General features: G+C 43.6%; 1 protein-coding gene and 1 non-coding gene across 2 annotated transcripts in view; both read left to right on the top strand.

Moving 5' to 3' along the window:
• LAMA2 (laminin subunit alpha 2) overlaps positions 1-22,761 on the top strand; it is a 633,073-nt gene that overhangs the window by 209,413 nt on the left and 400,899 nt on the right. The window lies entirely within an intron of this gene.
• On the top strand, positions 17,290-17,427 carry LOC119925095. The gene has a single exon (XR_005449764.1). It is a non-coding gene; the product is annotated as a small nucleolar RNA SNORA7 (small nucleolar RNA).

Below are 22,761 nucleotides of genomic sequence, written 5' to 3'. Positions count from 1 at the left end.
CACTGTGGGCAGGGAATGTGTCTTCCAACTCTGTACTGTATCAATCAATCAGTCAAATATTTTAAGTGCTTACTTTGCACAGAGCACTGTACTAAGCGCTTACAGCACAATATAACAGACTTGGTAGACACATTGCCTGCCCACAACAACATTACAGTCTAGAGTGTGATACAGATATTAATATAAATAAATGAACTATAGATACATATAAATGTGACTCAGTGGAAAGAGCATGGGCTCTGGAGTCAGAGGTCATGGGTTCAAATCTTGGCTCCACCAATTGTCAGCTGTGTGACTTTGGGCAAGTCACTTAACTTCTCTGGGCCTCAGTTACCTCGTCTGTAAAATGGGGAATAAGACTGTGAGCCCCCCGTGGGACAATCTGATCACCTTGTAACCTCCCCAGCACTTAGAGCAGTGCCTTGCACATAGTAAGCACTTAATAAATGCCATTATTATTATTATTATTATTATCTCCTATGGGGCTGAAGGATGTGTGAAGAAAGGGTGCAAATCCAAGTGCAAGAGTGATGCAGAGGGAAATGGAACATAAAATGAGGGCTTATTTGGGGAAGACCTCTTGGAGGAGATGTGCTCTTAATAAGGCTTTGGGAGAGTGAGGAGAGTGATTGTCTGCCAAATATGAAGAAGAAGGGCATTCCAGGCCAGAGGCAGGATGTGGGTGAAAGGCTGGTGGCGGTATAGACATGATCAAGGTACAGTGAGTAGTTTGGCATTAAATAAGCAAAGTCTGTAGGCAGGGTTGTAGTGGGAAATCAAGGAGGTAAGCCTCACAGCACTTATTTACATATCTGTGATTTTTTGAAGTATTTTACTCGCTGCCTCCCCCTCTAGACTGTATGCTCACTGTGGGCAGGGAATGTGTCTACCAACTCTATTATATTGTACTCTCCCAGGTACTTAGTATAGTACTCTGCACACAGGAAGTGCTCAATAAATATAATTGGTTGATTGATTGAAGTAGTACGCGGAAAGGTGATTGAGTCCTTCAAAGTCTGTGGTAAGAAGTTTCTGTTTGATATGGAGGTGGATGAGGAACCACTGGAGGTTCTTGACGAATGGGAAAACATGGACTGAACAGTCAGTTGCTTTCTACTAAGCACTTGGTACACTGCTGTGCACACAGTAAGCTCTCAGTAAATACCACTGATTGATTGATCAGTTGTTACAATGGAAAGGACAAAAGCAATGGTATGGCTAATCATCACCAGGTGTTTTGGATGATGAGAGGAAAAGGCAGGAGGAGGTGGAATCTGAAGGACCCCAAGAGTTTAGGGTCTTTCTGCATCCCCACTAACGGATTGATCTCTCATCTTCACACCCTATTTGTCCTCCAGCTACCACCTCAGCATTTCCACATCACCTGAGGATTGGGGCTCTTGCACATATGTACACATATTTATACTCTATTGTTTCCTCCTACTGTGATTTATTGTAGTGTCTAACCCCTCCCACAGCTAGATGTTAAACTCGATGAGGACAGGGATCTTGTCTTCACATACCACTGTCCTCTCCCAAGAACTTAATACAGAGCTCTGCATGCAGTAAGCACTCAGTAAATATTGTTGATTGGTTGATGAATCATGGGTCTTGTAAGATACACAAGATGAACGTGGGCCTCAAAAGCGGAATATTCACTTTCAACCAGATTCCTTGTTGGGAGGTCTTTACAAATGAGAGTGATTTCCCTTCAATGGGAAAAGTTTCAGTGTGGCTCAGTGTGAAGGTACAGGGGTGGATTAAATTTTCCCTTCAAGAATCTTGCTGACCCTGTAATTCAATGAGGAGATTAGAGTGTAAGAGAAATCAACATTGGAAGAGCTTGAGCCGGTTTATATTCTTCCTAATTCCCATACTAGTTGCCCTAATTTCCCTTTATTTTGGCCAACTATGAAAAAGTCTCTTCCTGTAGGTAGAGTGACCCAAACACATCCCGATTAGATTAGGATCTAACAAAATGTTTCCCACTGTTCCAGAATTTTTTGGTCAGTCACCTAACCTTCTGTTCAAATAACAAAGTGTCTTGTTTATTTCTTTCAATGCAGCTGTGTGTGCAGGACTGAAATTTGTAGTGATTTTTGTTATTTCACAATAGCTCTCGATTCTGCTTCCTGATCTGAGTAGCAAATTCTTATTCTATTTAGTGTGCATTTATCCTTGATTGATTTTTTTTTTGCTTTGACTAATTATTTTATATCTTTCAACCTTGAACTGCAACTGCTCTCTGCTCTTCCAGTCACTGAATAGTAGAGATCCTTCAGAATTCTGAAGGCACCATTCTGACTCCAATTCTACTGTCTTAATACTTCCAGAGCTTTGTTTTCTGTATTCTCTCTTAAAATGGAGCTCCAGTACTATGTACAGGAGTGCCTGATGCAGGGAAGGGTCAAGTAGTATTTCTGTCTGGTCTCCCTGCCTAACTCCTGCTTCTGAATAATATGCCCTTTAAGCTCCTATTACCTGTTTGTTATCCTCTGATACAGATGAGTTTGAGGGAGTGTGGAGGAGGGGTTTGAGCCACCTAAATTCAGTCCATTCAATTACACTCCGGCTTAAGGAAACCTCTATTGGTAAGAATGTTTCTGTACAAATCAGAATCAGATTCTCTTGTAAATTTTCCCGTTGGTAAATGCTGCCCTCTCAGAGAACCAGTTAACAAACAACTTCAGAGTATTTTAAGAATATTCATTAATTCATTCATTCAATTGTATTTATTGAGTGCTTATAGAAACAGTCCCTACCCAACAACGGGCTCACAGTCTAGAAGGGGGAGACAGATAACAAAACAAAGCGTGGATAGGTGTCAAGTCATCAGAATAAACAGAAGTAAAGCTAGATGCACATCATTAACAAAATAAATAGAATAGTAAGTATGTACAAGTAAAATAGATTAATAAATCTGTACAAACATGTACAGGTGCTGTGGGGAGGGTAAGGAGGTTGGGGGGAAGGGGAGGGGGAGAGGAAAAAGGGGCTCAGTCTGGGAAGCCCATGCTGTTTCCTCTAGGCCACAGTGCTTTTCTAGGTTGACAGTTCACAACACTGCTAGTAGTTCAAAGCCTTTATTCTGGAACATCTAACTTGCCAGAAGGCACTGCAAAAATTCAACTTCAGGATTGTAACTGCTATTGGATTGTTGCTCAGAACTACTACTTTTAGTACTACAACTATTTAAACTACTTTTAATAGTTGAATTTACTTTTTTAAAAAAAATTACAAGAAACGGTCCCCAAGTAGTTAAGGATTTCCTTAGTCACTGCCCAGATCTAGAAATACATTTATCCAGGTAAATAACCGAATTGCTCCCAAAAGAACAATGGCATTTTAGGAATCCTGGCTTAAAGTCCTGTTGTCTCCTAACCTGGGTTTGAGTCATCTCAACTGAGGCCACCACACAAAATTGTGATGGGTAATCCCTGTGATTTCCACTGCATAAATACCAGTAACGTTTCCAGGATTGCCTCTAAATGTCACTGAACACATCATTTAAAAACTTCCCCAAACTGAAGCAATATCTCATGATAGTTATTCTCTGCCATAAGATTTCCCATAGTTATTGTGTGTGAGTGTGTGTTTGTACTGTGGGCACCTATACAACATCAACCTTCCAGAGAAACTAATTGAATAAAATTTAGTTGTATTCTTGTGCCATCAAACAAATGGGCCTGGGAGTGAGAGGGCCTGGGTTCTAACGTGCCCCTGCCAGTTGTCTGCTGTGTGACCTTGGGCAAGTCACTTAACTTCTCTATATCTCAGTGCCATCATGGGAATTAAATCCTAATCCTTTCTACTCCCTACTATTTAGACTGTGAGCCCCATGTGGGACATGGACTATGTCCAACTTAATTATCTTGTATCTACCCCAGCACTTAGTACAGTACTTGGCACATACTAAATGCTTAACAGGTACCATTTAAAAAAAGTGTGAAAAGTAAAACAGATTTTCCTTAAGCATTATTTACTTCATATTTCTAGGGCAGACATTCCATACAACAGGTTTATGAAGCAAGTGGAGTTAGGTTCATCATGCTATCCATCTAAGTGAGGGTGTTTTGAGCTTTTTATATCCAAATACACCTTGTAATTTCTTTTGAATTTGAATTGGACACTACAGTTTTAAGGAATTTTGCTGACTGTGCAGCAACTGTGCTATCCATTCCCACAATGTCCCAAGGTAACTGCTCAGCACACAACATCCAGTATCAAAGGCTTATTCCTCAGACAGCTGTCCTGAGGGGCAAGTGTTACAGGCATGAAATATACCAAAGTTGAGTATCTTTCCTTCTACTATAAATACATGTTGATCCCCAATTTGTCTCTTCAAGGTGTCTATTTGTCATCATCCAGACTCTCCATTCTTCTTCTGAAGGTCTCTTTTATGGTTCATATGTTTAACCATGATCTGAGTCCAGTTGAGGTCACCGTTTGCAAGTGGAGTAATTTCTAATGTGCTAAGTCTCATAACCACATCATTTATTAAGCGCTTAGTACAGTGCTCTGCACACAGTAAGCGCTCAATAAATACGATTAATGATTTATGAACATAGCTGTAATTTATTGATTTATATTAATGTCTGTCCACCTTGCTAGACTGTAAGCTCCTGTAGGCAGGGAATATGTCTCCCAACTCTGTTATATTGTACCATATATTGAGAAGCAGCATGGCTTCATGGATAGAGCCTGTACCTGGGAGCCAGAAGTTCATGGGTTCTAATCCCCACTCTGCTACTTGTCTGCTGTGTGACCTTGAGCACGTCACTTCACTTCTCTGGGCTTCAGTTACCTCATCTGTAAAGTAGGAATGAGACTGTGCACCCCATGTGGCACAGGGACTGTCCAACACAGTCTGCTTGTATCCACTCCAGCACCTAGTACAGTGCCTGGCACATAGTTAAGTGCTTAACAAATACCATTATTATTATTGTTATTAGTAGTAAGCTCTTCAAAATTACCATAATTATTAATTATTATTATTATTACTTTCCCAAGCACTTAGTGGTCATCACACAGTAAATGCTCAATAAATGTAATTAACTGATAGCCACCCCTTAAAATGCATGAGCTTCCTCTATTCTTCCATTTAATCAATAGCCTCACTCCTCTGCACGTTAACAATTTCCCATCATAGAGAGCTCCTTTACCTTGCTTCACTGATATAAATTTGTTACCCCTTCATCTGCATATTCTCAGTTTCTCTCCCCTACTTTCATCCCCTTTTCCCACAGTCCCTATTTCTCCTGCTTCCCTACAGTCTGGTTGGGCTGTCCTAGTTCCTGCCAACATTTGTGGTTTTAATGTTAGGCATTTGGATTGCTGAAGCACCAGGCTCTTTCACATCTTGTCTACACTTTGGAAGTCTTGCTGTCTGAGATCAAGCACAATCAGGTTGGATTCATCTGTGCACTGTGGGAACTGCAAAGCTTAATTCAGACCCTTGTTTATGATCTCGTTTTTCTGAATGCTACTAGAACTACTGGATGCTGTAGCATAGAGCCTTTATAGTGTAAATTATTTAGTATGTGGCTAAAAACCAAATTTGTAATTCAGTGCCCACTCAGGTAATTAGATCTACAAAGTCATTTCATTCAAAGGGCTCCAAAGAACCACTCTTGAGAAAATAGTATAAAATTACTTCTTTCCCCTGTTTTTTAGAAAATTTTTATTCTTAGGCTGTAAATGCTATACTAATTTTGTTTTCCACAGTTCCTGTCTCTTCCTTGCTTCTGGTTTGTGAACCAAATTTACCCAGAACCTGGAGTTACTGGATGCAAAAAGCTACTATAAATCTTCCATCACACTAGGGGGAGATGTAGATAATAATCCTCTGAATTTGTTTAAAGAGAGAGTGAGCTTGAAATATAATTCCACTGATTTGCATCAGTTCATGACAAGCCCAGAAAACTAAACAAAAAAACAACAAGAGAAACAACACGAACCCCAAAGCTGAGCCATCGATGAGATTTTTGCTAGTTTGGCTAGAGGATTTTCAGCCATCATTTCTGTACCTGATAAAAATATAATTTGTTATGCTCTCAAGAAAAGCTAACCATTGAAAGTTCTTAACTCCTAATGAAAATGTCCCTCATTATTAAGGTAGGAAAAGAGGACTTTAAGATTTTATATCTTCCGGGAAGTGCAGTCGGACTGATGTTCAAATCAGTCAATCAATCATATTTATTGAGTGCTTACTGTGTGAAGACTATTGAACTAAGAGTTTGGTAGATTGCAATATAACAGAGTTGGTAGACATGTTTCCTGCCCACAGTCTAGGGAGGAGGCAGATATTAACATATTAACTATGAACAGAAACGTGTTTGCCATCTCTGTTGTATTCTAGTCTCCAAAGCACTTAGTACAAGGTTGTGCACATAGTGAGTGCTCAATAAATAATAATAATAATGATTGCATTCATTAAGCTCTTACTATGTGCAAAGAATTGTTCTAAGCGCTGGGGGGATACAAGGTGATCAGGTTGTCCCACGGGGGGGCTCACAGTCAATCCCCATTTTACAGATGAGGGAACTGAGGTGAAGAGAAGTTAAGTGATTTGCCCAAAGTCACACAGCTGACAGTTGGCAGAGCCAGAATTTGAACCCATGACCACTGACTCCAAAGCCCGGGCTCTTTCCACTGAGCCACGCTGCTTCTCATATATTGATGATGATGATGATGATTGATGATGAAAGTAGGAGGAGTCAAAATCATTGGTGATTTTGCAGAGAGTGGTCTCATTGAAGTGAAAGGAGAGGATAATGGATTGTAGAGGGTTAAGGAGGGAGTAGGGGCAGAGGAGAAGGAAGCAGCATGTGCACTGAGCCCTTTCAAAGGGTGTGTGTTTCTATATTATGACACTGCATCAGTTCTTTAGCATTTTTCAGGGAACTAATCTGTAATTGCTTAAAGTTCACTGTTTCCATTATACATACGGTGACGGTGATTTTTAAACACTTTCAATTATGTTCCTATATGTTCTTGATTAACCAAGGCAGTGATTCTGATTTAACTACATTGCGTTATGGCCGGTGAATGGCTGTGTTAAAGCACCATATTCCTCTCTTCTTCCATCACATACTACCCCAATTTCTTCATGAAAGTGTGTGTTACAGCAGAAATGACTGTACAGGGTCCTAAAATGTGATTTCATGTTTCTCTGTTATTAAAGTCTAATTGAACTAAACCAAAGCACCAGGCTTTATTTGGACAAAGAGAAAATTTGAATTCCATGTAATATGGCTGAAGTGGTGCAAGAAAATTCTCAAAAAAGAGGTCTCTTTTCCCCCTTTACAAGATAGCTAATTTCCAAAAGATCCCCAATTAAGGCCATTCGCTGCAACTAGAAAAGCAGCTTTTACATGGATTCAACGTGTTTCACCACGTGATACCCTTGAGTGGCTGCACAGATTGACGAAAAGAGAGAAGACTTCAAAAAGAAGTAATACGGTGGCAATATGAAGAGGAAGCTGAAAGATTATTATAGCAGGTTATGGATTCACTGATGTAAAATAATTTTTAAATGTCATGCTAGGGTAAGGGCCTTTCAAAGTGTATCAGGTTCATTGAGTTATAGTCATAGAAAGAGAAAATACTTGTAATTTTTATTCCAGTGAATGAGTCTAATCGGTGCTTGTTATCTTTCTCTGATAAATCACTTCCATTTTTATCCAAATAGCTTTCATTTTGTTCCCATTTATCACTATTCACTCCTGAATTCAAAGAGGTTTCATATATAAAACTTGAGTATGGATCCATCTCATTGTCTAAAAGCCAGTGGAATTCATTGCTCAGTGTATTTATAACATTAATTGAGCACCTACCATATGCAGAGCACTGTCTTAGGTGTGGCTGCCTGTCAACCTACAAATCAAGCAAAAACTCCTCACTCTTGGCTTCAAGGCTGTCCATCACCTCGCCCCCTCCTACCTCACCTCCCTTCTCTCCTTCTACAGCCCAGCCAGCACCCTCCGCTCCTCTGCCGCTAACCTCCTCACAGGGCCTCGTTCTCGCCTGTCCCACTGTCTACCCCCGGCCCACGTCCTTCCCTGGCCTAGAATGCCCGCTCTCCACACATCCACCAAGCTAGCTCTCTTTCTCCCTTCAGAGCCCTACTGAGAGCTCACCGCCTCCAAGAGGCCTTCCCAGACTGAGCCCCCTTTTCCTTCTCCTCCTCCCCATCCCCCCTGCCCTACCTCCTTCCCCTCCCCACAGCACTTGTATATATATATATATATATATATATATTTGTACAGATTTAATACTCTATTTTACTTGTGCATATTTACTGTTCTATTTATTTTGTTAATGATGTGCATATAGCTTTAATTCTATTTGTTATGATGACTTTGACGCCTGTCTACATGGTTTGTTTTGTTGTCTGTCACTCCCTTCTAGACTGTGAGCCCGTTGTTGGGTAGGGACCGTCTCTATTTGTTGCCGACTTGTACTTCCCAAGCGCTTAGTATAGTGCTGTGCACACAGTAAGTGCTAGAAGGGGACTCTCTCCCTCCCTCCAGGCTTGTAGCTCCTCCTGCCTTCAGGACATCTCCATCTGGATGTCTGCCCACCATCTAAAACTCAATATGTCCAAGACTGAACTCCTTAACTTCCCTCCCAAACCCTGCCCTCTCCCTGACTTTCCCATCACTGTTGACAGCACTACCATCCTTCCCGTCTCAAGCCCACAACCTTGGTGTCATCCTCGACTCCGATCTCTTGTTCACCCCTCACATTCAATCTGTCACCAAAACCTGCTGGTCTCACCTCCGCAACATCACTAAGATCCGCCTTGTCCTCTCCATCCAAACCGTTACCCTGCTTGTTCAATCTTTCATCCTATCCCGACTGGATTACTGCATCAGCCTCCTCTCTGATCTCCCATCCTCCTGTCTCTCCCCACTTCAATGTATACTTCATGCTGCTTCCCCAGTCGTCTTTGTGCAGAAACGCTCTGGGCATGTTACTCCCCTCCTCAAAAAATCTCCAGTGGCTATCAATCAACCTACACATCAGGCAAAAACTCCTCACTCTCGGCTTCAAGGCCCTCCATCACCTCGCCCCCTCGTACCCAACCTCCCTTCTTTCCTTCTACAGCCCAGCCCACACCCTCCGCTCCTCTGCCGCTAACCTCCTCACTGTGCCTCGTTCTCGCCTGTCCCTCTGTTGACACCCGGCCCACGTCCTCCCCCGGGCCTGGAATGCCCTCCCTCTGCACATCCGCCAAGCTAGCTCTCTTCCTCCCTTCAAAGCCCTACTGAGAGCTCACCTCCTCCAGGAGGCCTTCCCAGACTGAGCCCCCTCCTTCCTCTCCCCCTCCTCCTCCTCCCCATCCCCCCTTCCTTACCTCCTTCCCCTCCCCACTGCACCTGTATATATGTTTGTACATATTTATTACTCTCACTTGTACATATTTATTCTATTTATTTTATTTTGTTAATATGTTTTGTTTTGTTGTCTGTCTCCCCCTTCTAGACTGTGAGCCCGCTGTTGGGTAGGGACCGTCTCTATATGTTGCCAACTTGTACTTCCCAAATGCTTAGTACAGTGCTCTGCACACAGTAAGTGCTCAATAAATAGGATTGAATGACTGAATGAATGACAGGGACTGTGTCCAACTGGATTTGCTTGTATCGCATGGTAGAGTCTGACACATAGTAAAAGCTTAACAAGTGCAATTATTATTGTTATTCACAGGTGCCCCTTCTGCTTCCCAACCTCTAACAATGGGAGTCTCTCAAGGCTCAGTTCTGAGTCCCCTTCTGTTCTCCATCTACACCCTCTCTCTTGAAGGGTTCATTCTCTCCCACACCTTCAACTAAGAGAGCAGCTTAGCGTAGTGGAAAGAGCATGGGTCTGGGAATAAGAGGACTTGGGGTCTCTGCCAAGTCTTTGCTGTATAACATTTAGCAAGTCAACTAACTTCTCTGTACTTCAGTTGCCTCATCTGTGAACCACATGTGGGACAGGGACTGTGTCCAATCTGATTATACTGGTACTTTACGAGTACTTAGTACAGTGTCTGCTATTTAGTATGCACCTAACAAGTACAAAAAAATACCATCTTTATGCAGATGATTCCCAAATCTACCACTGCAGCCCTGACCTCTCTCCTCAGCAGCTTCACGTTACCTCCTGACTACAGTATATCCCTACTTTGAGGTGTCAGTGGGACATCCAACTTAACATATCCCAAACAGAAGTGATCTTCCAACCCAAACTTTGTCCTTTCCCATCTTTCTTATCACTGCAGACAACACCACTACCATCTTGTCTCACAAGCCCAAAACCTTGGCGTTATCCTCCATTCATCTCTCTCATTCAATGCACACAGTTAATGTTAGCAAAATCTTGTCAGTTCTACCTTCACATCATCACTAAAATCCACCCTTTCCTTTACATTCAAACTACTCCTATGCTGATTCAAGCACATTTCATAACCCACCTTAATAATAATAATGATGGCATTTATTAAGTGCTTACTATGTGCAAAGCACTAGGTTTATCCTTAACTGCCCTCTCCTCTCTCTGCCAGACAGAACTATTTCTCCTCCCTTATTGACACCCATGCCCATCATCCCCATCAGCTCTTCTGTACATTTAACTCCCTTCTCAGGCCCCCGGTTCCTCCCCCTCCTCCATCCCTCTCCCCCAATGATCTGGCCTCCTACTTCATTAGTAAAATTAACTGCATCAGGTCTGAGCTCCCCAAAGTCACTCCTCCCCCTTCTCCAACCCCCCGGCTCTCAACCCTCTCCGCTACTCTCCCATCCTTCCCAGCAGTATCCTCAGATGAGACCTCCTCCCTCCTCTCAAGTGCTACTCCGGCCACCTGTGCTTCTGACCCCATTCCCTCTCATGTTATGAAATCTCTCACTCCATCCCTTCTCCCCTCCTTAACTTCCATCTTCAACTGCTCACTCGCCACTGGTTCCTTCCCCTCAGCCTTCAAACATGCCCATGTCTCCCCCATCCTAAAAAAACCCTCTCTTGACCCCACCTCACCTTCTAGTTATCGCCCCATCTCCCTCCTACCCTTCCTTTCCAAACTCCTTGAACACATCATCTTCACTCGCTGCCTCGACTTCCTGAACGCCAACTCTCTCCTCAACCCCCTCCAATCTGGCTTCCATCCCCTACATTCCACGGAAACTGCCCTCTCAAAGGTCACCAATGACCTCCTGCTTGCCAAATTCAACGGCTCCTAGTCTATCCTAATCCTCCTCGACCTCTCAGCTACCTTCGACACTGTGGACCACCCCCTCCTCCTCAACACACTATCCAACCTTGGCTTCACAGACTCTGTCCTCTCCTCTCCTGGTTCTCCTCTTATCTCTCTGGTCGCTCATTCTCAGTCTCTTTTGTGGGCTCCGCTTCCCCCTCACATCCCCTTACTGTAGGGGTTCCTCAAGTGTCGGTTCTTGATCCCCTTCTGTTCTCTATCTACACTCACTACCTTGGTGGACTCCTCACTTTCGGTTTCAAGGCTGTCCATCACCTCGCCCCCTCCTTCCTCACCTCCCTTCTTTCCTTCTCCAGCCCAGCCCGCACCCTCCGCTCCTCTGCCGCTAATCTCCTCACGGTGCCTCGTTCTCACCTGTCCCGCCGTTGACCCCTGGCCCACGTCATCCCCCTGGTCCGGAATGCCCTCCCTCCGCACATCCGCCAAGCTAGCTCTCTTCCTCCCTTCAAAGCCCTACTGAGAGCTCACCTCCTCCAGGAGGCTTTCCCAGACTGAGCCCCATCCTTCCTCTTCCCCCCCCCACCCTCCCCATCCCCCCCCGCCCTACCTCCTACCCCTCCCTACAGCACTTGTATATATGTTTTTACAGATTTATTACTCTTTTTATTTTACTTGTACCTATTTACTATTCTATTTTATTTTGTTAATATGTGTTGTTTTGTTGTCTGCCTCCCCCTTCTAGACTGTGAGCCCGCTATTGTGCGGGGACCGTCTCTATATGTTACCAACTTGTACTTCCCAAGCGCTTAGTACAGTGCTGTGCACACAGTAAGCGCTCAATAAATACAATTGAATGAATGAATGAATGAAGGTTACAGGGTGATCAGGTTGTTCCACAGGGGGCTCATAGTCTTAATCCTCATTTTACAGATGAGGTAACTGAGGCACAGAGAAGTTAAGTGACTTGCCCAAAGTCACACAGCTGACAAGTGGCGGAGTCAGGATTTGAACCCATGACCTCTGACTCCCAAGCCTGTGCTCTTTCCACTGAGCCACGCTGCTTCTTCTTATCTATTGCATCAGCCTCCTCACTTACTTCCCTTGTCTCCTTTCTCTCTCCACTCTAGTCCATACTTCACTCTGCTGCCTAGATCATTTTTCTGAAACAAAAGTTCAGCTCACATCTCCGCACTCCTCAAAAACCTTGAAAGCTTACGCATCCACTTCTGAGTCAAAGAGAAGCTCCTTACCATTGATTTTTGAGAACTGTCAGCTCACCTCCTCCTATCTTACCTTTCACTGATTTCCTACTACAACCCAGCCCACATGCTTCTCTCTTCTAATCACAACCTACCCTCTCTTCACCGATTTCACCCCCTCCCTCTTACCCACATTCTCTCTCTGGCCTGATACTCCCTACCCCTTCATATGACAGACCACCACTCTCCTCACCTTCAAAGCCTTATTAAAAAATCACATCTCCAAGACTGTTCCCCCTCCAGGTGTTGAATTGGGAATATGTCTGGCCAGGGAACGTATCTCCCAACTCATTGTAGTGTACTTTCCCAGGTGCTTAATATAGCATTCATTCATTCATTCAATCGTATTTATTGAACACTTACTGTGTGCAGAGCACTATACTAAGCACTTGGGAAAGTTCAATATAACAATTAATAGATGCATTCTCTGCCCACACTGAGCTCAACAGTCTAGAGGGTGGAGACAGACAACAATGTAAATAAATAAATCACAGATATGTATGTAAGTACCGTGGGGCCAGGAAGGGGGAAGAACAAAGGGAGCAAGTTAGGGTGATGCACAGGGTAGTGGGAGAAGAGGAAAGACAGGACCTAGTCTGGGAAGGCATCTTGAAGGAGATGTGCCTTCAATAAGGCTCTGCAGTGGGGGAGAGTAATTGTCTGTCTGATTTGAGGAGGGAGGGTGTTCCAGGACAGAGGCAAGATGTGGACAAGGGTTCCGTGGTGAAACAGGTGAGAGCGAGGCACAGTGAGAAGGTTAGCACTAGATGAGCCAAGTGCACGGGCTGGGTTGTAGGAGAAGAGAAGTAAGGTGAGATAGGAGAGAGTGTGGTGTTGGAGTGCTTTAAAGTCAGTGGTGAGAGTTTTTCTTTGATGTGGAGGTGGATGGGCAAACACTGAAGTTTTTTGAGGAGTGGGTTGACATGTCCCAAACATTTCTTATAGAAAAATGATCTGGGCAGCAGAGTTAAATATGGATTGGAGTGGGGAGACACAGGAGGCTGGGAGGTCAGCAAGGGGAATGATGTGGTAATTTAGATGGGATAGGATGAGTGATTGTATTAACGTTGTAGCTGGATGGAAGAGAAGGGCAGATTTTAGTGATGTTGTGAAGGTGTGAGCCCACTGTTGGGTTGGGACCGCCTCTATATGTTACCAACTTGTACTTCCCAAGCGCTTTGTACAGTGCTCTGCACATAGTATAAGCACTCAATAAATGCGATTGAATGAATGAAAGGTGGGAGTGACAGGATTTAGTGATGGATTGATTATGTGGTTAAATGAAAGGGAAGAATCAAGGATAATGCAAGGTTACAGGCTTGTGAGAAAGGATGGATTATGGTGCTCTCTACAGTGATGTATAAAGTAAGCACTCAGTCAATGCAACTATTTGGTTTAGCATAAAGAATATTTGTGCTTTTTGGTGTCAGGTCCTTGTTTGGATGGTGTAACTAGGTGTAACTACTTGTACATATTTACTATTCTATTTATTTTGTGAATGATGTGCGTATAGCTATAATTCTATTTGTTCTGATGATTTTGACACCTGTCTAAATGTTTTGTTTTGTTGTCTGTCTCCCCCTTCTAGACTGTGAGCCCGTTGTTGAGTAGGGACTGTCTCTCTATGTTGCTGACTTGTATTTCCCAAGCGTTTAGTACAGTGTTCTGCACACAGTAAGCGCTCAACAAATACAATTGAATGAATTAATGGTGAACAGTCATTGGATGATAAGATTGATAACTCCAGAATTTACACTTCCATTATATGCCACTACCTTTTTTCAGTTGCCCAGTAATTTGACTTTTCCTGGTTACTGCATAATAATTGTGGAGAGACAATTTCCAAGTCTTTCTTTCACTGTTGGTTCATTCATTCATTTAATCATATTTATAGAGTACTTACTGTGTGCAGAGCAGTGTACTAAGCACTTGGGAAGTACATTTTGGCAAAATATAGGGATGGTCCCTACCCAACAACGGGCTCACAGTCTAGAACAGGGAGACAGACAAGAAAGCAAAACACGTGGACAGGTGTCAAGTCATCAGAACAAATAGAATTAAAGCTAAATGCACATCATTAACAAAATAAATAGAATAGTAAATATGTACAAATAAGTAATAGAGTAATAAATCTGTACAAATATATACAGGTGCTGTGGGGAGGGGAAGGAGGTAGGGTGGGGGGATGGGGAGGAGAAGAGGAAGAAGGGAGGCTCAGTCTGGGAGACTGAGAGGAAAAAGGGGGTGATCAGTTTATATGTGAGAAATGACCTTGAGTGAACATTTTATTCTACTGCTGGGCACGAAGGTGAATGTGAGAAAGTCAGAAATTAATAAAGTCAGTTGTCAATAGGTGGTATGAGAGATTCATTCCAATAGGAAGAGGGACAACTGAAAGTAATTGTGGATTCTGTGACTATCCAGGCTAACTAGACTTTCACAGAGATAGGTGGAATTTTTCGGATGTTTCTGGAAACTACTCACTTAGGACACCTCACAGAGGAAAAGATAGAGCGTCCATCATTCACCTAATGCCATCAGCAAGAGCACAACCAATTTACCAGGGAAGAATTGGACGAGGAGTGAGGAACTAGAAAAGTGGGGTAAAAATAAAGAAACAAAGTTTCGAGGAGAGACAAGACCATGGTGTTAATCAGGAGGGCTGAGTTTTAGCTGAGCGAACTATCAGGGAAGGATCTGGGGACCAAAGAGAAGCTGCTAAGATCATCATCATCATCAATCGTATTTATTGAGCGCTTACTGTGTTCAATAAATACGATTGATGATGATGATCTTGGCAGCTTCTCTTTGGTCCCCAGATGACTTTCAGGGTGGTTAGGAACCCCTGGGTTTAGCTTAAAAGTTTAGGTATTCATTTCCAGATATGTTTTTGGATTTTCTTATCCAATTACAGTTGCTGTTGAAACCTTTAAACCAAAGCAATTGTGATAATGGTTTGGTCATAATAATCAATCATTCATACTTATTGAGCATTTATTATGTGCAGAGCACTGTTTTAAGTGCTTGGGAGAGTACAGTATAGCAGAGTTAGGAAACATTTTCCCTGCCCACAAATGTGAGTCCGTTGTTGGGTAAGGGCCATCTCTCTATGTTGCTGATTTGTATTTCCCAAGGGCTTAGTACAGTGCTTTGCACACAGTAAGTGCTCAGTAAATACGATTGAATGAATGAACAATCTTACAGCCTAGAAGAGGATATAAACATCAGTTTAAATAAATGAAATTATAGATACATACAGAAGAGCTGAGAGATGGAGGGAGAGGTGAATAAAGGGCGCAGATCTAGAGCAAGGGTGAAGCAGAAGAGAGTAGAAGAGGAAATGAGGGTTTAGCTGGGGAAGACCTCTTGGAGGTGAGTTTTTAATATGACTTTGATGGTGGAGAGCATGAATGTCTGTCGGATATGAAGAGGGAGGGGGTTCCAGGCCAGAGGCAGGACATAGGTGATCGATTGGTGGTGAGATCGATTAGTTCAAGGTAAAGTGAGTAGGTTGATAGCAGAGGAGTGAAATGTCTGGGCTGGGTAAAGTAGGAGGTAAGATAGAAGGGAAAAAGATGATTAAATAGCGTGGCTCAGTGGAAAGAGCACAGGCTTTGTAGTCAGAGGTCATGGGTTCAAATCCCGGCTCCACCAGTAGTCAGCTGTGTGACTTTGGGCAAGTTAATTAACTTCTCTGTGCCTCAGTTACCTCATCTGTAAAATGGGGATTAAGACGGTGAGCCCCCCGTGGGACAACCTGATCACCCTGTAACCTCCCCAGTGCTTAGAACAGTGCTTTGCACATATTAAGCACTTAATAAATGCCATTATTGTTATATGTTTTAAAGACTATGATAAGGAGTTTTTGCTTAATGCAGTGGTAGATGGATAACCACTGGAGGTTATTGAGGAATGGGAAAACATGGTTTGGTAGAAAAAACACCCAGGCAGCATAGTGTAGTGGGGAGATTGAAGTGGGGAGAGACAGGAGGCAGGGAGGTTAGCAAGCAGGCTGATGCAGGTAATCAAGGTGGAATTGGATAAATGGTTGGATTAATGTGGTAGCAATTTGGACAGAGAGGGGAAGGTGGATTTTAGCAATGTTGTGAAGGTTGAACTGACCATAATAATTGTGGTATTTGTTAAGCACATATATGTGCCAATGCTGGAGCTGTTATAAGGACATCAGACATAATACCTGCCTGACATCTGGCTCAAAGTCTGTGGGAAGGGAGGACAGATATTTAATCCCTATTTTTACAGATAATGAATCGATACAAAGGACTTCAGGTTTGTTTTCAGTAGGCCACACTGCTTCTCTATGCTGAGTTCCCCCCTGAAACAAACTAGAAATCTCTCCACTCATCTCTTTAAATGGTTTAAGCAGAGAGTGGGTATTTACTCCCAGATCTGGTTGGAGATTCCCTTTTCCAATTACTGTAGCAGTTAAAACCAGAAGCAGTGTGCCCTAGAGGATAAAGTGTGGCCTGGGAGTTAAAAGGACCTTCGTTCTAATCCTTGTGATGCCACTCATCTACTGTGTGACCTTGGGCAGGTCACTTCACTTCTCTGACCTTCAGTTACCTTATCTTTACAATGGGAATTAAGATTATGAGCTCCATGTGGGACATGTTCTGTGTCCAACCTGTATTAGCTTGTATTTACTCCAGTGCTTAGAACAGTGCCTGGCACATAGTATGTGCTTAACAAGCACCATAACAAAGTTCTTGTTGGTAATGGGTTGATAACCACAGAGAGTCCTTGAGCAGTCTTTGTGTAGGCTCATCATCCTTGTTGGTTAAAATTTGCTATTACAGGTGAGGGTGTGGGGAATTTACTCTCTCAGCATCGCACCTGGAGAGTTTCCAGTACTCTACCAGGCTCAGCTATGGGAGGGAGGGTCAAGCAGAGGCCTACCCATTCCATTCCTAGCTTGGGCGATGGCTAGTAAGTGGCAGACAATCTGCTACAAGTCAAAACTCATCTGTGCTGGGCAGCAGCAGTACAGAAGAAAGATGAGGGTGGAGAATCAAGTTGATAGAGCAGAAGAAGGTGATGGTAAACCAAGAAAACTCTATGGATACGCTACCAGAATGATTGCAGATGGAGGTGGGGTGTTCTGAGAGAGATGTGTCCATGGAGACACTATGGGTCGGAGACAACTCAACAGCATAAGACAAGGCAAAAATAGGGAATTTGGCATTTCTTTCTAAACTGAGCAGCTGGCCTGTAGAGCATAAGGCCACTTGGCTGAATCCCCAAAAGATTGCCACCCCTTCTATGGGGATTTAAACCCGAGTCAGTCACATGATGATAATAATAATAATGATAATAATAGTAATAATGGCATTTATTAAGCGCTTACTATGTGCAAAGTACTGTTCTAAGTGCAGGGGAGGTTACAAGGTGATCAGGTTCTCCTGGGGGCCTCATAGTCTTAAGCCACATTTTACAGATGAGGTCACTGAGGCCCAGAGAAGTTAAGTGACTTGCCCAAAGTCACACAGCTGACAATTTGCTGAGGTGGGATTCGACCCCATGACCTCTGACTCCAAAGCCCGTGCTCTTTCCACTGAGCCATGCTGCTTCTCTGATAGGGCTGCCAAGTACTGGAGCATACTTGGGTGCCCAGCCCAGTGGGAAGAATACGGGCTGAGGAGGCAGAGGACCTGTTCTAATCCTAGCTCTGCTACTTCTCTGCTGTGTGATCTTGGGCAAGTCACTTATCTTCTCTGTGCCTCAGTTACCTCATCTGTAAAATGGGGATCAAGGGAGTGAACCCCATGTAGGACAGGGACTGTGTCCAACCTGATTAGCTTTATATCTACCCCATTGCTCAGTACAGTGCCTGGCACACAGTAAGCACTTAACAAATGCCATTAAAAAAAAAAGAGGGTCCTATTTTGGCTGAAAGAAGCTGTAAAAAGGGACCCTGATGTTACAACTGGATGACCAACCTCAGAAAGTGTCCAGCATATTATGGGTTTAAAATGGATAATGAGAAATTCATGGAAATGAACTCCAAAATGGGCTTTGTGTGCAGGGAACATGTCCACCAGCTGTGTTTTATTGTACTCTTTCCAAGCACTTAGTACAGTGCTAGGCATACAGTAAGTGCTCAATAAATAACACTGACTGATACTAGAGGAAAAAGTTGGAGATAAGGAATGTTAGGTGACATTCATAATCATGAAGATGGGTGCTCTGGGGGAACGTTCATCAAATGTGTTCTGATGGAAATAGAATCCTGGGGAGCAATGGCCTGTAGATCTGGTCCAGTATTGGCCCGGCTAGTGGTCTTTGGTTAATTGCCTCAAAGGTAACAGATAGGAAGAGGAGGTCCAGGTACACCCAAATAGAGGATTGGCTTTTAAAGTGAGAAACATAAGCTAAATTTAATGCAGAAACTCATGGGAGCTGAATAAGAGGTTGGAAGAAGGGAGAGAAATGTGTAGATAATAGTAATAGTGATAATGATAATAATAATGGTTTTTGTTAAGCGCTTACTAAGTGCCAAGCACTGTTCTAAGTGATGGAGTGGATAAAAAGTAATCAGGTTGTCCCACGTGGGGCTAACAATCTTAATCTCCATTTTACAGATGAGGTAACTGAGGCCCAGAGAAGTGAAGTGACTTGGCCAAGGTCACACAGCAGACAAGTGGCAGAGCCGGAATTAGAACCCACGTCCTCTGACACCCAAGCCCATGCTCTTGCCACTAGACCATACTGCTTCTCTAGCTGCAAACAGAGAACAATATTTAGCTCTAGCGCTTCCAATTTATAAGAAAATAGGAAGCCTAGGGACAGGCATTAGAAGTTTGTAGAGTGAGATTAGTACTGAGTGAAAGCAATGGGATTAGGTACAGAAGAAGGTCAGTTACCCAGAAGGACCAAGTCAGAAGAATAAACAGGCTTTAGATGAGGCTTTTGGGAGAAAATACTATTTTCTTTTGCTAATTAGCCGGAAAACTTGCTGGACTAGCTAACTCTAAATTCATTCCACCACTGGAACTAAAGTATAGCTTTTGTGTATCACTATTATTATTATTACTGTTTGTCATAATGATTTTTCAGTTGCTTATTAATAATTTTATATTATCTTGACTAACTACATTTATACTTTTTCTTCTTAAGAATGGAAGTATTTTCATACTTTATGTGCTTGCAATAGCTCTCTCAAGAAGGAAGGGACAAATTTTATTATCCCAATCTGTTAGGTAGAGAGCTCAAGGCAAAGAAAGGATTAATCAGGAATGAAACATGAACTAGAACCCAGAGCTTCTGATTCTCAGGTCCAAGTACTTGCCATCTGATTTGGCTTCCATCCCAACCCCTGGTGGGCAGAACATGAGATGTGTGTGTCTGGTGGAGAGAAAGGCAGTTTTGGTGAACCAGAGCTGCCCTACTTACATAATGATGATAATGATCATAATTATAATAGTATTTGTTAAGCACTTACTATGTGTCAAGCAGTCTTCTAAATTCTGGGGTAGATACAAGATAATCAGGTCAGGGAATGTGTCTACCACCTTTCGTATACTGTACTCACCCAAGCACTTAGTACGGTGATCAGCACACAGTGACTGCTCAGTAAATATGATTGACTGGCTGTGATAAATGCCATACATTATCCAATAACTTTTCAGGTTTCCTGCTGGCCTTGCCCAACTTGCAGAGCACCTCAGTTCTTCAGTTAATAACTTTCTCCATTGATGAAATAATAATAATAATAATAATAATAATAATAATAATGGCATTTGTTAAGTGCTTACTAGGTGCCAAGCACTGTTCTAAATACTGGAGGATACAAGGTAATCAGGTTATCCCACATGGGGCTCACAGTCTTAATCCCCATTTTACAGATGAGGTAACTGAGGCACAGAGAAGCTGTGACTTGCCCAAAGTCACACAGCTGACAAGTGACAGGGCCAGGATTAGAACCCATGACCTCTGACTCCCAAGCCTGTGCTCTTTCCACTGAGCCAAAGTGCCTGGAACACAGTAAACATGTAAAAGTACCATTAAAAAATAAAAATGACATAGAAACTGAAGGCAGAATCAATCAATCATATTTATTGAGCGCTTACTGTGTGCCGAGCACTGTACTAAGCGCTTGGGAAGTACAGGTTGGCAACATATAGAAATGGTCCCTACCCAACAGTGGGCTCATAGTCTAGAATGGGGAGACAGAGAACGAAACCAAACATATTAACAAAATAAAATAAGTAGAATAGATATGTACAAGTAAAATAAATAAATAAATAGAGTAATAAATATGTACAAACATATATACATATATACAGGTGCTGTGGGGAAGGGAAGGAGGTAAGGCAGGGGGGATGAAGGAGGGAGGAGGGGGAGAGGAAGGAGGGGGCTCAGTCTGGGAAGGCCTCCTGGAAGATGTGAGCTCTCAGTAGGGCCTTGAAGGGAGGAAGAGAGCTAGCTTGGCGGATGTTGGGAGGGAGCCCATTCCAGGCCAGGGGGAGGACGTGGGCCGGGGGTCGACGGTGGGACAGGTGAGAATGAGGCACAGTGAGAAGATTAGCAGCAGTGGAGCGGAGGGTGCGGGCTGGGCTGTAGAAGGAGAGAAGGGAGGAGAGGTAGAGGGGGCAAGGTGATGGACAGCCTTGAAGCCCAGGGTGAGGAGTTTCTGCCTGATGTGTAGGTTGATTGGTAGCCACTGGAGACTTGAGGAGGGGAGTAACATGCCCCTAGCATTTCTGTACGAAGACAATCCGGGCAATCAATCAATCAATCGTATTTATTGAGCGCTTACTATGTGCAGAGCACTGTACTAAGCGCTTGGGAAGTACAACTTGGCATCACATGGCAGTTGCGTGAAGTGCAGTTGCGGGCAGTTGCGGGCAGTGGCGTGAAGTATGGATTGAAGTGGGGAGAGACAAGAGGATGGGAGACCAGAGAGGAGGCTGATACAGTGGTCCAGAGGGGATAGGATGAGAGCTTGAACGAGCAGGGTAGCGGTATGGATGGAGAGGAAAGGGCAGATCTTGGCAATGTTGTGGAGCTGAGACTGGCAGGTTTTGGTGGCAGCTTGGATGTGAGGGGTGAACGAGAGAGCAGAGTCGAGGATGACACCAAGGTTGTGGTCCTGTGAGACGGGAAGGATGGTAGTGCCATCAACAGAGATGGGAAAGTCAGGGAGAGGGCAAGGTTTGGGAGGGAAGACAAGGAGTTCAGTCTTCGACATGTTGAGCTTTAGGTGGTGGGCAGACATCCAAATGGAGATGTCCTGAAGGCAGGAGGAGATGCGAGCCTGGAGAGAGGGGGAGAGAGCAGGGGCAGAGATGTAGATCTGGGTGTCATCGGCATAGAGATGATAGTTGAAGCCGTGGGAGCGAATGAGGTCACCAAGGGAGTGAGTGTAGATCGAGAACAGAAGGGGACCAAGAACTGAACCTTGAGGTCCTCCCACAGTATTGGGATGGGAGGGGGAGGAGGAGCCTGCAAAAGAGACTGAGAATGAATGGCCGGAAAGATAAGAGGAGAACCAGGAGAGGACGGAGTCTGTGAAGCCAAGGTTGGACAGCGTGTTGAGGAGAAGGGGGTGGTCCACAGTGTCGAAGGCAGCTGAGAGGTCGAGGAGGATTAGAATAGAGTAGGAGCCATTGGATTTGGCAAGTAGGAGGTCATTGGTGACCTTTGAGAGGGCGGTTTCCGTGGACTGTAGGGGGATGGAAGCCAGACTGGAGGGGGTCGAGGAGAGAGTTGGCATTGAGGAATTCGAGGTGCACGTGTAGATGACTCGTTCAAGGAGTTTGGAAAGGAATGGTAGGAGGGAGATGGGGCGATAACTAGAAAGTGAGGTGGGGTCAAGAGAGGGATTTTTTTAGGATGGGAGAGACATGGGCATGTTTGAAGGCAGAGGGGAAGGAACCAGTGGAGAGTGAATGGTTGAAGATGGAAGAAATGGACTAGATTCCCAGTCTCCTCATTCCCAGAGCAGTGGTCTTTCCAGGGACTAATAGCAAGGTTTCCAGTGACAACTGAAGTCAAAGAAAGGAAAATGTGGCATTTTATTCATTCATTCAATCATATTTATTGAGCGCTTACTGTGCACAGAGCACTGTACTAAGTGCTTGGGAAGTACAAAATGGCAAAATATAGAGATGGTCCCTACCCAACAATGGGCTCATAGTCTAGAGGGGGGGAGACAGACAAAAAAACTAAATAAGTAGATAGCTGTCAATCCCATCAGAATAAATAGAATTATAGCTATGTACACATCATTAATAAAATAAATATAGTAAATATGTACTAATGAAATCGAGAAATAAATATGTACAAATA

This window comes from Tachyglossus aculeatus, chromosome 2 (assembly GCF_015852505.1).
Source record: "Tachyglossus aculeatus isolate mTacAcu1 chromosome 2, mTacAcu1.pri, whole genome shotgun sequence".
NCBI classification, from domain to species: Eukaryota; Metazoa; Chordata; class Mammalia; order Monotremata; family Tachyglossidae; genus Tachyglossus; species Tachyglossus aculeatus.
The sequence above is the reverse complement of the archived record's forward strand: the minus strand, read 5'-3'. Positions and strand labels throughout refer to the sequence as shown.